Genomic DNA, 16169 nt, shown 5'->3' on the forward strand with positions numbered 1-16169 from the left:
GCAACAAGACAATGAACCAAAGCACACAAATAAATCAAGTAAAGCATACAGTTTACATACCAACATTAATTTTTCCACCCTGCACTGTGAATGATTTTTTAAATGGCTATTAATCATACATGTGAGTACAAGTTTGTTTGTTTATAAGTCAGATTGTGTTTTTATGTAATTGTCATTTAAATTGAGCTCACACCACATTTTATGAATTATCAATGCAGATTTTCAAGAGGTGGTTTCCTGGACAGGGTTTAAATTATGCCAAGAGTAGGGCCTTAATCTAGTTAATTTTTAAACAGATTACTAACACCTGGACTATGAGTCCTGAACTAAAATAAACTGGATTCATTTACAGTTTTATCTAATTGCTTACACACAATTTCTGAAAATATGGCTCCATTTCTTGTAACTCTACACACAAAACACACAAAACATCAGACATCTCTTGCAAAAGCAACACTTTGTGCAAAACTATTTTAACTATTGCCAAAAATGTTGTTTTTGCATATATCTAACTACACACAATGCACAACTGAGGAATTTACAGTTGAACTGAAATCAACTGAACTGAATCAACACTGAAGTCACTTGAGCTGAATATTGACACTATATTGGCTTGTTAGAGCCGGTTTACAGCAGAATTTGTTTTGAACTTGTTACTGAAGCTGCTATGAAACAATATATTTTGTTGTATGCATATTCTTTCTTTCTCAAACCTTAGTTTTGATTTCTAAGTGATCAATTTATGTATGTGTTTTCACACATGATCATTGGCTGTATGGGTCCTCAGTAAATGAATGTGGCATTTAAATGGCAAAAGTTGTTCTTGTCTCTATAACTTATGGTTTCCTAAAGACACGTTTATGGGTAAATAAAATATTAATAATATAAATAAAATGAATATCAAAACATATTTTAAATATAATGAAGTCATTTTATTATAGCACTCATCAGATGTTCCTGGAAACAAAACAGAGACAGAACAGTATAAACAAACTATACAACAAACTAAACACCAAATTACAAAAACATTATTATGTGAAAGTGAATAAAGTTGTGTTTTTTCAGTTATAAATATGTGCTGTGTATATTAGCCTATACTTTTAGAAATTATATATAGCCTAACTTTAAAAAACAAACAATAACCCATATAGATAAATTATAATAATTGTATAATATTAAGCATTTACTTAATATACATTGTAACATTAGGCTACTTTACTCTAGCACAGTAGTCAGTTAAGCAATTGATTAATATCTTATATTAATATGTATGTAGCCTAGGCTACATCTAAAGGTAAGTCTGCTTTAAAAATATATATATTACACTTCGACATGTACAGAATGTGCGCGTTAAAATTGCTGCGTTGAAGCGGAAAACAGGGCGTGTTGAAGGTTGAAACGATCATAAGTCACGCGTTTCGTAAAGAGATTTGGCCCCGGGCGCGTTCCATATTAGAGCCCTAGTCCAATGAGGTGCGAGGTCGAGGTCATGGCCATGACGCGTAGAAGACGAGCTTTAAACTTTTTTTTTCATGTTTTTTGCTGCTTTCCTTTTTCGTGATCAACAATGACAGGACACCGTCTTCAACTCAATCTCTGCATGGACGCGACCAACTTTTTGTACTCATTTTCAGGAGGCTGTCTTCGTCTTCATAACTCTGAGGCAAACTGCAGGCGCTAGTATGAACCACAGCATGGGTAATGTAACGTTACGATTTAAAGAATATGATTTTATTCAGCTGTATAAGGAAATGGATGCGTTAATAGATCCGAGCTTAAAACTGCACATTTTGTTTACAGACTATCCTCGCCTCATAACGAAGCCGTGAGCTCTTATCTGCTTGGAGCGATTTCCGCGAGTCCAGATTTAACCGCTGATCACGACGAAATTGTGTGTAAGTAACTTCTAATGTGTTTCTCATTCCTTGTTTAATTTTACCGTGACTGTTTTTATTAATACCAGTCTCATGTAATTGTTTTTCCAGCTGCCTGTAAGACGTATTATGAATCGACACGCCGGAGCTTCAGATACAAACAACCTGAACTTACATCGCAGGCGGAAACTGCGAAGTTTAGCTCGGAGTCGATCAAGAAGAAAAAGGGTAAGATTTATTATATTAGATCCGTTTTTTGTCAATTTGAGTATTTTTCAGGTTGCTTATTGTCTTTATGGATTGTATTACAGTTGCTGGAAGCGAGAGTGTGCTGGATGAGGTGGATGTTTGGAAGTCCGCGACCATTGAACTCATGTTTGACGAGGAAGACGGCTTTGTTTACGGGGTGTCTGGATGGATTGTGCGGCCACCGCCCTCTCGCAGCCTGGAGCACGCCGAACTTTACATTACATTACGAGACATTACTGCTGCACTGTACATAGTTGTGTGTTTAACAATAAAGCTCTTTCTTTGAGTAAACCGCTGTGTTTTATAAATGAAGCCCTTTCTTTGAATGAACAGCTGTATGCTTATAAATGAAGCCCCTTGTTTGAATAAACGGCACGGTCCGTATAATTTTCCCATATATTCCTTGATGGTATGAATACTTCATAGCACAATAACATTAATATGAAACAAATTATTACAACATAAATTATATATTTATTATTATTATTGGGGTTTACATTTATAATGAGCCAGGGGGACCAATAATGATTGGTTTGCAGTGATCTGCCAAACCAATCACGAGGGATTTTTCTTTTTTAAATGTAGTGGCTTCAGCCAATAGTGAGTGAGTAAATTCAGGTCTGGCCGTTGACTCTCTGGTTTCGCTGCTATTCATATGCAAATTAGAGGCGTCGCACCTCCGCGCGGTCTCTCAGCGGGGGCTCTCCACCTACGTCATGGTTCGTTTACGACAATTTGTGGCACAGACGAACGCGAAGTTCGCTGCCTCTAAATTGTCGAAAACTGCCGAAAATTAGGGAGATTTCCAGGAGTATACAGGCGTTTACGGGGTCGAAAATCCCACTTTTCATGCAGTGGGAGCTGCTGATTGGTCTAGGAGATTCGCTAATTTATTGATATAAATATTGAAGAGGGTCGGTGATAGTGGGCAGCCCTGTCTCACACCACGCCCTTGAGTGAAGAACGCCGTTTGTTTATTTCCAATTTTAATTGAGCATTGATTGTTTGAGTACATTGTTTTAATTATGTTGTATGTTTTGCCCCCGATACCTGACTCTAGAAGTTTAGACAGAAGACCTTCATGCCAAATTGAATCAAAGGCCTTCTGGAAATCTACAAAGCAAGCAAAAATTTTGGTTTTGTTTTGGTTAATTTGTTGGTCGATCAGGGTATGCAGGGTGAAGATGTGGTCTGATGTTCTATAATTTGGTAAGAATCCAATCTGACTTTTGCTGAGGACATTGTGCTCTGTGAGGAAGTGAACGAGTCTCGTGTTGATGATGCTGCAGAACATCTTCCCCAGGTTACTGCTCACACAGATGCCTCTGTAATTGATCGGGTCTGATTTGTCTCCACTCTTGAATATGGGCGTTATGAGTCCTCTATTCCAGGGTTCAGGGAAATAACCAACACTCAGAACCAAGTTTAACAGTTTCATTATGGCCAATCTGAATTTGGGGTTAGTGTTTTTAATCATTTCATTTAGGATGCCGTCCGGTCCACTTGCCTTTTTTGTTGGCAGGGCCTGTATTTTATCCGTCAGCTCTTTTTCTGTGATTGGGTAATCTAGAGGATTTTGGTATTTGCCAATTATGGTTTCTATATGGTTTAATTTTTCAGATATCTGTGTTTGTTCTATATTCATGTCTAATTTGCTATACAGTTGTTCGAAGTGGTTTTTCCAGGTGTCTCCATCTTGTATAGTTGTTTGTTCATGATTCTTTTTATTCAGGAGATTCCAGTTGTCCCAGAAACTGTTTGAATGGACAGATTCTTCAATAGTTTTGAGCTGATTCTGGACGTACTGTTCTTTCTTCTTTCTGAGTGTGTTTTTATATTTTTTTAAGCTCCTCACAATAATGAAGGCGTAAATCTGAATCGTCTAGTTGTCTGTGTTTTTGGTTTGCCAGCTGTCTTAAATTTTTCTTTATTCGTTTACAATCCGTATCAAACCATTTTTCGTTCTCTTGTTTTTGCTTATGAGTTTTCTTAGAGCTTTTGAGATTAGATATTGTTGCCAAATAATCAAATATGTAATTTATGTTTTCCACAGCCAGATTTACGCCATCTTCATTATGAGGATAAGTATTTTCTATAAAGTTATCCATAAGTGAGCACACTTGGGGGTGGTCGAGTGCGGTCAGGTATTTTTCTGTGCTGTTTTGTGCCCATCTGTAGTTCTTTGTAATGTTGTACAGCTTACTGGGTTGTGGATGTATGTTAGTGTTTTCTGTCCTTTTTAGATACACAGTAATTTGGCTGTGATCTGACAGGGGTGTTAGTGGTTTGACCGTGAATGCTCTGAAAGAGAATAGATCTAAATCTGTGATCATGTAGTCGACTGTTGAGCAACCATGAAATGAACTGTAGGTGTATCTCCCCAGAGAATCCCCTCTCACCCTGCCATTGACGAGGTACAGACCGAGGCTTCGACACAGCTCGAGCAGAACTCTCCCGTTCTTATTTACCTGGGAATCAGAGTTATTCCTAGAGAAACTGACACTGTTTTGTTGATAGCTCTGTCCAAATATATAATTATTCCCTTTGTCAGTGGTGTAGTCGGGTAGGGATCCCGTCCTGGCGTTGAGATCCCCACAGATCAACACACTTCCCTGGGCCTGGAAGTGGTTGATTTGACTGTGGAGGGTCTCAAAGATGTCTTCATCATAGTAAGGAGATTCAGAGGGAGGGATGTAAAGAGCACATAAGAATATATCTTTTGTAGTTTGACTGAGCTGATTATTGATTTTTAGCCAGATGTGAGATTCTTCTTTTTTGATTAGTTGGATATAATTATCAATTTCAAGCTTGTGCCAAATTATTATGCCCCCTGAATCTCTCCCACGTGTAATCTTTTCATGTTTTTGGGACGATATGGATATTTCACGATAGCCTGGGGGACAAAGAGTGACCTCATCAGTTCTGCGCCATGTTTCCTGTAATATTATGATATCTATGTCTAATACACTTTTCTTAAAATCCAGGGTTTTGACTTTACATCCTAAGCTTGATGAGTTAATGCCCTGGATGTTCCACAGTGTGATTGTCAGTGGTTTCATGCAGTCTCTCTCTCTCTCACTCTCTCTTTCTCTCTCTCGTGCGCATGTGCGGAGTGTCTGTGGGGAGCGTGTGAGCGGAGGGTGTGTGGCGTGCGCGAGTGAGTTTCAAACTTTTTCCTTTTCTGGTTTATTCCTTTTGAATATTGAATATCAAGGATAGAGAATCAGAGTGTTGACTTTTCTGTCAGCATAGCTGATAGAGATGGGTTCAAACTCTGATGGTTTTTCCTGTTTGTCCGCGCGGCATGCGTGCAAGTGCATGCCGGCGGATGGATCAGTGTCTATTGAGAACGTTTTGGTTGCAATTGGCAAAGAAGTAGGTGCACAAAACATCATGTCTGCTTCTAGGATGAATAAAGCAATGGTTGTTTTTCTGAAAGAAGTTGAAATGGTTAATCACTTAGTGGAGTGTGGTTTGACTGTTCAGGATGTTTTTATTCCTGTATTACCCTTGTCTAACCTCTCGAAAAAGGTGATGTTGTCAAACGTACCTCCGTTTGTCTCTGATAAAGCGCTTGAGGGCATTTTAGCTCGTTACGGAAAATTGGTTGGGCCTATTAAGATGATTCCTCTGGGTTTGAAAACCCCTGAGTTAAAACATGTTATGTCATTCAGACGTCAGGCTGTTATGATACTGAGTGCTGAATTTGCAACGTTGGAGGTTTCTGTTAAACTCACGGTGCTTGCAAAAGATTACACAATCTTTATCAGTACTGAGTCCATGAAATGTTTTCTTTGTGGGAAATATGGGCACATTAAAACAGCCTGTCCCCTAGTTAAAGAGGCTCAAACGGCAAGGAATGAAGTTGAACCTAATCCAGAGCGGATTTTGGATGCTCCAGAGAATCCGGCTGAGGTGACTCGTGGAAACGCAGCCCCCAATCCGAGCGCTGAAAGGTCCGCGCTTACTGACGTGGTAGAGCCGTTGTATATAGTTGGTGTTGATAACACTGAGACTGTTGCTGAAATACCCGATGCTGGACAGACGCAGAGTGAAACAAATGATATTGTGGAGGAGGCTATTGTTGAGGTGGAGAAATCCAGAGAAAAAGATCGACCTATAGTGAGTGATGTTTTGACTGAGATGCAGGCATCAAGCAGTATCGTGCCTGAATCACAAGCAATGGATAGTGATTTGGACAGTGATTGTTCAGATTCCATAGCTGATGGATTGTCTGAAACGAATTCACAGGAAAGTACTGTTGAGAGACTGGCAAAGCCTCGTTATTATACTGTGGAACAACTTAATGATTTCTTAAATGCTACAAAAAATCAGAGGAAGCCAGAGATTGAAATGTTCTTTTCTGACTTAAAGCTCTTTATTGAGTCCTCTTTAGTCGCTATGAAGAAAGCCACTTTAGAGGAATTAGATCAGCCTAGGCGCTACAGACTTAAAAAATTTGTGAGTGCTGTCAGAAAAAGACAAAAAAAAAGCCCTAAAGAGACATGATGGATTGTGCATCTTTTCTCCTTTTTTTAATCCTGATGACATCCTTTAACATCGGATCTTTAAACATAAATGGCTGTAGGGATGTACAAAAGAGAACTACTTTATTTAAATATTTGCACCTTAAAAAATCTGATGTAGTTATGTTACAAGAGACACATACCAATGTCTGTAATGAAGCTGACTGGAAAAATGAATGGTCGGGTAGCATTGGCCTTAGTCATGGCACAAATTTGAGTGCTGGGGTTGCATTTTTAATTTCAAAACGTGTAAAAAATAATCCAGACTTTTTAGAAATAATACCTGGACGCTTATTGCGCGCTGAGATGACAATAGGCAATAATAGTTTTTCATTTTTTAACATTTATGCTCCTAATATAGGAAGTGAACGAAGTGTTTTTTTTGGAAAGCTTTCTGAAGAATTGTTCAAATGTCCTCAAAATAACATTGTTGTGATAGGCGGCGATTTCAATTGTACTGTAGATTATAAATTAGATAGAAACCATGAGGAACCTCATTTTGGTTCAGCGGCGGTTTTTAAATCTTTAATTAATTGGCACAATCTGGAAGATTTGTGGAGAGAGGCTTATCCTCAGGTTAAACAGTACACTTGGTTGAAAATGAATGCAAATAAGGTCTCTGCTGCGAGACTGGATCGTTTTTATGTTGAAAAGGGTAACATAGGAAGATTTTATGGTAGTGGCATCTCACCAACATCTATGTCAGATCACCATTTTGTTTCTGTGTCTATGTCGGTTCTGTCGACTAAACCCTATCAAGCACACTGGCACTTTAATAGCAGATTACTGCATGATCACATCTTTGTGCACTCTTTTGAGCTCTTGTGGAAGTCTTGGAGAGAAGAGAGATTTAGTTATACATCTTTAAATCAGTGGTGGGACTTGGGAAAGGTGCAGATAAAAAACTTTTGCCAACAATACACTGCACATAATACAGAAAATTTTAAGATGAAAATGAAGATATTGGAGCAAGAAATTCTGCAGCAAAGCTACATCAATGAAGGAGGTGGATTATTGTCAGCTGACATCATTAAAGCGAATAAAAGCCTTTTGAAGGATTTACTGGATGAACAGGGGAAGGAAACTCTTGTGAGAACAAGATATGTTAAGCACAACGAAATGGATGCTCCAACTGCCTTTTTTTTTTGGATTAGAGAAAAAGCCAAAAGAGCAGACATTTTTCCATAAACTGAAACTTTCTAATGGCAGCGAAACTACTGACCAGCGAGAAATTATAGCTTCTGCTATTTCTTTTTACGAGAACCTCTATCAGTCAGAACATTGTGAGGAAGGAGCAGTTGAAGAACTTCTTCTAGATCTTCCACAGTTGTCAACGACTGAGAGGAAGGAGCTGGAGGGTTTTCTGAGTTTCTCTGAGCTGTCCAGTGCTGTGTTGGGGCTGAGCAGTGGGAAATCCCCTGGACTGGATGGTCTGTCTGCGGAGTTCTACAAAGGTTTTTGGAATGTGCTTGGACAAGATTTGTATCATGTTTTCCTGGAGTCCTTTAACCAAGGCATTTTACCCTTGAGCTGTCGAAGAGCGGTGTTGACATTAATACCCAAAAAAGGGGATCTTGGACACTTGAGGAATTGGCGTCCTGTTTCATTATTGTGTACTGATTTTAAAATACTGTCAAAAGCTATAACTAATAGGTTGAAGAAATGTATAACAACTATAATTCATGAGGATCAGTCGTACTGCATCCCCAAAAGAACAATTTTCGACAACTTATTTTTGTTAAGAGACATTATTACAGCTGCCAAAACACATCAAATTGACATTGGACTTTTGTCTCTAGATCAAGAAAAAGCTTTTGACAGAGTGGACCATTTATATTTACTGAAGACTTTGAAAGCTTTTGGCTTTGGTCCACAATTTATCTCCTGTGTTAAATTGCTGTATAATGAAACATTTAGTATGCTGAGAATTAATGGTTGTCTGACTAGACCTTTCGCAGTGACTAGAGGCATACGGCAAGGATGTCCTCTTTCTGGACTTTTGTACTCAATATCCATTGAACCTTTTCTGTCATCTTTAAGGAAGCGATTGCATGGACTAGTTGTTCCTAGGTTTCCAGAAATTCCATCTGTAAAACTTACAGCTTATGCAGATGATGTGACTGTATGTATCAGAAACACTGATGATATATCTGCTTTGATTTATAGCTTAGGAATCTTTCAAAAGGCAACATCTGCTCAAATTAATTGGGATAAGTGTACATCCCTGCTATTGGGTGAGTGGCAAAATATAGACCCTCCTCAGCTTCCTCAACAGTGTAAATGGATTAAGGATGGTTTTAAGGTTCTTGGGGTATATTTGGGAACTGACTCTCACATGAAAAAGAATTGGGAAGGTCTAGCTGATAAAGTAACGGGGAGACTACAAAAGTGGAGGTGGATTCTTCCGAAGTTGTCTTATAGAGGGAGGTGTTTAATCGTCAATAACTTGGCAGCCTCAATGCTGTGGCACCGGTTTACAGTGCTGGACCCTCCTGAAGAGCTACTTGTTACAATTCAAAAAAGTTTTGTTAATTTTTTCTGGGATGGTTTTCATTGGCTTCCTCCCGGAGTCTTATATCTCCCTGTGATTGAAGGAGGACAAGGACTCATTAATTTAGAAGCAAGAATTAAAACATTGAGACTTCAAGCATTACAGAAATTGCTATACTGTTCAGATAAGATTCCCTGGATTGCATATAGCTTGTCTATTTTACAAGATATAGGAGGAATCGGAATGAATAAGCAGTTGTTCTTAATTGAAAAATCGTTTTTCTCGAAGGTTACTTGTTCTCTTTTAAAGTTTTATGAGTCTGTGTTCAAAGCTTGGAAATTGTTAAAGAAGGATAGAAAAGAGACTGAACATTATGGTGTATTAGAACCATTGTTCTTTAATCCTTTTTTTAAAACAAACTCATCAATGTCAAGTACAGTAGTTGATAAGTTTTTAAAAACTGGAATAACTACTGTAATGGACTTAATTGACTCTACAAATGGTCAATGGCATTCGACTGGATCAATAGCTGACCAAGTCGGGCTTAGATCAGAAAGATACGTTGAAGGGTTAATGGAGGATCTCAAAAAATCTTTTCCTCAATCTTTCTTGACCTCTGTAAATAATTTTTTTGAAAATGGTGAGAATTCTTTGACCTTTCCAGATCTTAGGGTGGGAATAGGATTTGAATTGGATGAAGATTTAAATAGTACTTTGCTATTAAAGGGATTTAAAGATGAATCTTTTCAGAACGTGGAAAAGAAAATGTTGTATGAAATGTGTGTGAAATCCTTGTTTCATGCTCAATTGAAAGGACGTGCTGATACCAAATGGAGAGAATATTTATCAATTTCTTCAGAACTAACTCCATCATGGAGGTGTTTGTACAAACCTCCCATTCCTAAGAGATCTGGGGATCTTGAATGGAGAATACTTCATTGTGTTGTTGCAACAAATAGTTTGGTGTCAAAATTTAATGTAACGGTTTCATGTACATGTCCTTTTTGTAATGTTTCTGATACTGTTTTTCATTGTTTCTCTGATTGTTTCAGATTAACTCCCTTGTTTGAACTGTTGGAAAAAATATTTACTGAACTTGGGTTTATGTTTACTAAAAATCTGTTTATTTTGGGCTTGAAATACAAGAAGGAATGGAAAGCACAGTGCATGCTGGGGAATTTTCTGCTAGGGCAGGCAAAGTTGGCAATTTTAAAGTCCCACACATGTAAAAATGAGGGGAAAAATATTGATTTGGTTGGCATGTTCAAATCATTAGTAAAGTACAGGGTTGCTGTAGAATATGCATATTCTAAATTAACAAATAATATGGCTTTTTTTGATGCAAGGTGGAGTGTGAAAAATGCTCTTGTGGTGAGGGATGTTTTTGGAGAGTTATGGTTTAATTGGTAAAATTGTGATTTTGATATTTTTGTTTTGTGTGGTGTAAATAATTGTTTTAACTAGTTGTTTGATAAAAAGAGGTTTAAAAGTCAAAGTCTCTCTCTCTCTCTCTCTCTCTCTCTCTCTCTCTCTCTCTCTCTCTCTCTCTCTCTCTCTCTCTCTCTCTCTCTCTCTCTCTCTGACAGCAGCCTGTGACACTCCGGCCACACCGTCTCACTGACGTCACCGCGAGCCACCCTGCACCAGCACTTCACTATCACCACGTTTGTTCAGACTTTGTGCAAATAAACCCAACCTCCGGGGGCTTCTCACTAGTTCTGTGTTGCGGGATTCTTCACCCTGCCACAATATATAGTTCATCTTTTATTGTAGATATCATACATGGAGAAAAGAGATTTGACATCAGAATGTAAATGTTGTACTTTCTGTAGTTCAGTCAATGATACTGAATCTCTTTTGCTCATGTTGTGATTATAATTCAGTGCTTTAAAATACAAACACAATTTATGTGTGACTTTTAATTTTGAGTTGAATATCTCAGTAAAATGTAAGAACTTTATGTTCAGAGTTAAAAACTGCTGTGATGAAATCAGTCGGTGTATTACAATGTTGAGTTTGATTGATGAGGTTTGATGTAAATGTATATAGTGATTGTGTAGTTTGTATATTGTATATATATCAGCTGTAGTGATGTTGAAGGACATGAAGGATCAGATTGTGATTGTGATTTGTCCTGCTGTTGAAATGCTGTGAATGAAAGTGCAGTGTGTTTTCTTTGTGTTTGTGAATGTGTTGTGTTTGTCTCCTGCAGCTGGTCCCACAGTGAAGCCCTCAGTGTCTCTGCTGCCGCCCTCTTCTCTGCAGATCTCTGGAGGCTCAGCCGCACTGCTCTGCCTGCTCAGCTCTTACTCTCCACAGGGGGCGCTGGTGAGCTGGACACTGGACGGGTCAGAGGTCACCGAGGGGGTTCTGACCAGCGCAGAGAGCCAGCAGAACGGCCGCTACAGCCGCAGTAGCGTCCTGACCCTCAGCAAAGCACGCTGGGAAGCGGGAGAGGTGTACGTCTGCAGAGTAACACATGATGGAGCTCCTCATGAGGTCTCGTTCCACAAGAGCTCTGAGTGCTGATGTTTCTCTCCTGAAGATGAGCCGTATCTGAGTGTCCTGTGTCAGGCAGGATTCACATGAGTCTAGTGCTGCAGCTGTAGTGATTTACAACTCAATACTGAAAGAGAGCTCGCATGTGTCAAAGCACTGTGTGATCTTTCAATCTGCTGTGTTTGCTGCAACATTCAATAAAGCTTCTCAACAAGTTCACTTTGTGTGTGACAACATCATTCAACTAACAGATGAAGATGCAGGTGCTTTTCAGAAGGTTGATCAGTAGCAGTAAATCAGTCAAATAAAGCTCTTGGGGTTTGAACATGGTCTCTGGAGACAGAGCTGCTCTATTCTGAGAGGATCACAATCACTCCACCCTGACAATGCAAATGGGATTTTCAGTCTCACTCTTTGATTGGTTACAGGATCTGGACTGGAACAGACCACTTTCACTTCTGCTACACATTTACATGCGGAAGAAGGTGCTGAACTTTAACATATAAAAATATGATCCCAAATCAATAATCAGCTGTTCTGACAGTAATTACAGTTAAAAGTATGAATATGGTTTAAATACAGCTAGCTGAGGAACGAGTCAGATCAAATTATTTAAATTGTATGAGATTGTATGGTTTGCATACAATTTATGGAAAATTGTAATTATGCCGATCCTTAATCCAGTCAGTAGGTGGCGGTACTAATTGCTAGATTTCAAAAATTGAAGCAAACTAATATCTACAAAGAATCTACATTGGTCAGTCAAACTTAAATATTAACACATGAAAAAATAGCTTAAAAGACCATTCAATAAGGACCTTTATTAAAACCCCAACAAGTCCAACTTCATCCAGCCTTGCTTCAAAATAAGTGTCAATGGATGTCGAGACGTCAAAAAAGGACCTTTCTTGGAACATGTTAAAAGATTTGCCTTTACACCCTCTAACACACTTTTGCTTCGGGCAGCTCACAAACTGAAATTACAGTGTCCCACACATCCATAATAATATAATACATAAAAATAAGAGCACCCTTCCTTTGGGGAAAAACTAATAACTCTACGAGTTCAACTGAGTTCATTCTGAGTGGATGTTCAGAGTTGCTGCAGTAAATTGCAGAAAGATTCGTAAAAACAAAACATAACATTTATCGCTGAAAAACTTGCTCAAAATGTTGAAAATGAAAACATTCAAACATTATTGAAATGTCCACTCTCTTGACAATTTCTCTGTAACATTAAATGGATTCATGTTAATACCTTTGAAATAAGTCAGAACATGAAAACAAGGTGGGGTGACCCACAGAATGGCGGTACATTTTATCTCCTCTTACTAAATAGTGTAAAAAATGACAATTCTTCCTCTAGGAAATGCAGACAAAAAAAGCTTTCACACCCTCTTAAACATCCATGCTCTTTCAACTCTTTCAGGGCTAGTCAAAAACTGAAATTACACGGTGTCCCGCTTGTAAAAAAGCATCATTCCCACTCTGTTCATGTTTGCTCTACAACATAAAATACAAATTAGTGTATGCAAGATATACTCTAAAAAATTCTGAGTTAAAAATACCCCAAGTTGGGTTGAAAATAGACTAACCCAGGAATTGGGTTGTTTTAACCCAGCGATTGGGTTATTTTAACCCAGCAATCGGGTTGTTTTAAGCAAACATTTAACCCAACCGCTGGGTTAAAACAACCCAATTGTTGGGTTAGTCCAACCCAACTTTCAACCCAACTTGGGTTATTTTTAACCCAGCATTTTTTAGAGCTTACATTTCCTCCACAGAGAGCAATAGAGATCTGTTAGAACATGAAAACATAAAAAACTGTTGTGACCCACAGAAGGGCTTTACATTTATTTTCCTCTTACTACATAGTGGACAAATGGCAAAAAAAAAATGTAAAACACTTCCTCAGGGCCAAATGCAGAAACATCCTCCTGAGCCATCCCTCTAACTGAGCAGCTTATTCTTTAGAGAGTGGACCCTGGGAGTGTACATTCTCAGACCCGTCCATTTCCATTTCTGCATTTGGCAGACGCTCCAAAGTGACTTACAGTGCCCTTATTACAGGGACAATCCCCCTGGAGCTGGGATCAAACCAGCAACCTTCTGCATATCAGTTCCATGGTTTAACCCACTGGACCATCTCACACAATCCTCCACCGTCCTCCCCAGATCCCTTATTCTTTAGAGAGTGGACCCTGGGAGTGCACATCTCAGACCCGTCCTCCCAAGATCTGTTGGCTTCATGCAAAAAAAAAAAAAAAAGGTGCCTGTGATATATGTTTTGCTATAAAGTGTATCCACACAGAGGATGCCTGAAATGATATGTGTAACCATGCCCATTGTGAACTAGTTTTTGTGTCATTGAACAACAATTTTGCTGCTTACCTCACATCTCTTCATCAATGTAGAAGGATTTTTCTTCATGTACCATGGGAGTCCCTGCAAAGCTGCTGCTCTCTTCCTTTGGTTTGATGCCTGCAAAAATACGATATGTGAATTCAGTTGATATCAGAACTCTGACTTTTGTCAACCCTCAAATGACGGGAACTGAGCTTTCAGTTCAAAGAGGTTAATTAAACTCTTACCTTCTCACTGGCAGGTTTTATTCAACAAACCAACAAAAGTTTCTCTCCATCTCCTCCATCTAACAGAGCCATTTTCTTATTCATTCAGTCTGTATCAAAGTGTCTATCCAAGCACATTAATTAGAGGTTTACTGTCTGTCGTAATCTACATCCTGGTCCCTCTCCTCAGTGGTGTTGCACAATTAATGTGGACCACAACTACAACACATATGCACTTACATCCTTGTCGAGACTCCATTAAAGATGTCTTTTCTTGAACTTCCTCAAATCGCTTCAACCGGAATAACTAAAGAAGTTTATGCAGATGGCTGTCCAGACCCTCATAGAACTTATTGATGTCCATTGACATGATCCTGGTGAGTTCCTTGACAATCTTTATGGGTAAGTAACATTACAGTTTTAGTTCAAGTTAAAAGTCACCTAAATTTTCACATTTCAGCACTACAACTAACGTCTCGGTTACGGATGTAACCCTCGTTCCCTGAGGAGGGAACGGAGACGTAACGTTAGTGACTAACGAATGGGGGTTTCGCTTAGAAGCCTATCAACTTCGAGTTTTGAGAAAACGCCCAATGGCGTGCCAATGCCATGGGGCATGCGGAATTTGCATACGTAGCTCCGCCTCACTGCGTGAGTATATAAGGAAGTACGAGGCAATATCGCATTATGTTACCTGCTTGAGGAGCCAAGACTGAACTCCTGCGTTCCAGGCAACACAGCTCGATGTGGCAAGGGGACGTTACGTCTCCGTTCCCTCCTCAGGGAACGAGGGTTACATCCGTAACCGAGACGTTCCCTTTCGTTCAGTCACTACGACGTAACGTTAGTGACTAACGAATGGGGGTCCCAATATAATCCCGCCACTCAGCTGTCTTCCAGTGCCCTGCGTAAGTGTGAGTACCCTGTCGTAAGACTAGTACGGACGAAGGACTCCACTTAACACAGGATTACCAAGGTACACTGGGAAGCATATCCCAGTGAGGGAATGCCAAAGATGCCTACCCGTGGGGAGGACTTAAGAGACACATATGACCCGGAGAGGGTTGCATATGGAAGATCTCTAGGGTACCAGCCGAAGGTGGAATTTTAACCCTAGGGGTGGCGGGGACACGCCAAGGGAAGAAACCCGCTCACTGCGGAGACTTACGGTGAAATACACATGTGGGGGTCGCCAGAGGGAACCATGCACATGGGGCACCTGGCCGGACATGAGGGTCTGGGCTCGAAGGGGCAGACTGAACTGATGTCGGCGTCGACAGTGCTGGAGGAGCTCAGGGCTCTCGGGGAACTCACCTGAGGAAATATCGCACGTATCCAGTCCGTGGAGTGGAGTGGCGAGCAAGCGAAGACACCTGAACCTGGTCCATCACCGGCCCCTCGGGGGGGCGAGTACATAGTCGGACACTGGCTCCACTCGGAGATTGTAGAATCTGGCGAATGTGTAGGGTGTCGCCCAGCCTGCAGCTCTGCAGATGTCTGCTAGCGAGGCGCCATGCGCTAGAGCCCAAGAGGAAGCCACACTCCGGGTGGAGTGTGCCCTCACACCAAGGGGACATGGTCGGCCTTGCTGCTGGTAAGCCAAAGCAATGGTGTCCACTATCCAGTGAGACAGCCTTTGCTTTGAGAGAGCACTTCCCTTCCGCTCTCCACCATAACAGACAAAGAGCTGGTCTGAGGTCCTGAAACACTGCGTCATGTCTACGTAGGCGCGGAGGGCGCGTACTGGACAGAGCAATGCCAAGGCTGGGTCTGCCTCCTCCAAAGGCAGCGCTTGCAGGTTCACCACCTGGTCCTTAAACGGAGTGGTGGGAACCTTGGGCACATATCCAGGCCGGGGTCTCAGGATCACGTGAGAGTTAGCCAGCCCGAATTCCAGGCACACTTCGTCAACCGAAAAAGCCTGCAGGTCCCCGAGCCTCTTAAGAGAGGCCAATGCGGT

General features: G+C 40.3%; 1 gene segment (V, D, J or C); it reads right to left on the reverse strand.

Moving 5' to 3' along the window:
* Positions 1 to 16169, reverse strand: part of LOC307121560 (immunoglobulin kappa variable 4-1-like) — a 242516-nt gene that overhangs the window by 130136 nt on the left and 96211 nt on the right.

The sequence above is a fragment of the Gobio gobio genome (genome assembly GCF_949357685.1).
Source record: "Gobio gobio genome assembly, chromosome: 25".
NCBI lineage: Eukaryota > Metazoa > Chordata > Actinopteri > Cypriniformes > Gobionidae > Gobio > Gobio gobio.